General features: G+C 52.9%; 1 protein-coding gene across 2 annotated transcripts in view; it reads left to right on the forward strand.

The window, feature by feature from the left end:
* The window catches only part of LOC102378988 (gametocyte-specific factor 1-like), a 10,397-nt gene that overhangs the window by 718 nt on the left and 7,554 nt on the right, over positions 1-2,125 (forward strand). The window lies entirely within an intron of this gene.

Raw genomic sequence — 2,125 nt, forward strand, 5'->3', positions numbered from 1 at the left:
TGAAAAGTCCCCCCCCCCCCCCCAAGGCACCAGAGGTCGAGGAGGGCATGGGGAAGAGGTCGGCTTTGCAGACAGAAGCAGGAGCCAGGGGCTCGGTGGAGGCTGTGGGAGCAGGTTGGGCCAGTGGGGGGTGCTGGCCATGGCATCCCAGCAGCTGTGAAACCAGAGTGTGTGAACACCCCACCCCCCCCCCCCGGCTTATAGCAAAGTAAATGGGTGTCGCTGATTCAAACACTTATGATATGGACGGAGCCTAAATAGGCTTCTGGCCAGGGTCTCTGAATCCTGTTGAAGACTTAGTCTCTGCTGTAAGCCACCCTGCCCGGCTGGTTCCAGCATGCCCCGAGGTTAGTCGTGCTCCACGCAGGGTGCTGTGACTAGCTGTAGTGGTACCAGCTGGTGCAGTGCGGGGCTAGGACTAAGGGACTGTGATTGGGTTAGGGAAAAGGTGGGGGCACAGGGGAGTGGGTGCATTTGTTGTAACAGGTGCATAGTTTCTTAATGTGGTTTAAGGTGTGTGATGTAAAGTTTATGCTAGATGGTGTGTGTGTGTATACTTTATATTTTTCCAAAAAAAAAAAAAAAAAAAGGATGTAGTCTCCCAGCCCTGCTGCTGCGGTGGCGAGGTGCCTAGAGCATTCACTCATCCCCAGAACAGCATTCACGGCCTGTGCCTAGGGCCCCTATGCGCTCCCCCAGACCCAGGGAGGCAGCATGGATGTGGTGACTGAGGGCTGATACAGGAGTGCAGACCAGATAGTACTGCTGTTTATGGCTCCTGTGGCCTGTGTCTTTCATCAGTGACCCCAAGTCATGCTGAGGCTTCAGGAGCTGTGGGGAAAGTGCCTGGGCTCCACTAGTTTTTTTCCAAGGCCCTTGGGCTCCTAATTCACTTTGGTAGTTTTACCCAGGGCCAAGTGCTCTGTCTTGTAAACTGCTTCCTTGAGCTCATAGAGCTCAAGACCTGATGACTTTTGGAAAAGATGGTCTGTCATTGCTGAATGCCAGGAAGCTTTGCGAGAAGCACAGCACAGGAGACAATGTTTTACTGGCCCAGCTGTCGCTGAGAAGAGAGGCAGTTAGTCCAAAGTCGGGCAGAGTTGCATCTTATGCTGCTCTGAATTAGTCGATAAGCTTTTGTAAGGACGTGAAGGAGAACTGAGCCTACGACTGGGCAGAATGTCTTTGATGCTATGGATTGTTATTTGCACATCTGCGGTGCTACCACAGCGTGGCCCCCTGCAGCACCCTTGGAAGGGATCTCATGGCACCCCACTGAGAGAATCACAAGTTAGTCCTTTGGGAGAGATGTTGGCATCGGGCATCCTGTGTAAATTAAGTTCCCTTCCTCAAGTCTGTGACAGAGGCAGAGACAGCCTCTGCTAAATACCAGGGAGAACAATGACTTTTGTTTAACCTCATTATGCAAACGGGAAGAGTCACTTAAAGAAGGGGAAGAGGGCAGGAAACCTGTGGAGGGAAGGGAGCTCGGAAGTAGCTGCAGACCAAATAAAGAGCAATTGGAATCGATGAGCCTAATTATGGGAAAGAATGAGCCCATTGAGAAGGGAAAGCAGATGTTCGTGCTTATGGAGAGAAGACATGCAGGGAGCCAGTGTTCGGGTTAAGTCCTTGGTTCTTGGCATCCAGCAAAGGCTGGGACTAAGGAGCCTGAACTGTCACCGAAGGTGTGGCGCAGGCCTCCTGTGGTGCAAAGACAGGTAGGGGTGCCATGAGACCATGTTCACTCCCTGCCAGTCCAGTATCTCTGCCCAGGGAGCATCGTGGCAGTTTGATTTCACCTCTGGAGTTTCCCTGGAAACCTTTGGCATGGGAGAGAGCGTGTGCTTTGTGAGGGATGCATCTCAATCAGAGTCACGGGGCTAGGAGGGATCCCAGGGCACCCCTGCAGACCTGTGTCTGCTAAACCATCCTTGCCCAATGCTTATCCAGCCTCCTCTTGAAACCTCCAGTGAATGCAATTCCCAGCCGGTCTGTTCCTCTTTTTCTAAGGAGACTTTCCCCCGAGATCTGGAGTCAATTCCAGGGGCCCTGAGTGCCCGTTGCCATACCTGTCTGCTTTAGCAGGCCCCTAACCGTTCCCTGTGGGGTGAGAGGGTGTAGG

Source organism: Alligator sinensis, unplaced genomic scaffold (assembly GCF_000455745.1).
Source record: "Alligator sinensis unplaced genomic scaffold, ASM45574v1 scaffold149_1, whole genome shotgun sequence".
NCBI classification, from domain to species: domain Eukaryota; kingdom Metazoa; phylum Chordata; order Crocodylia; family Alligatoridae; genus Alligator; species Alligator sinensis.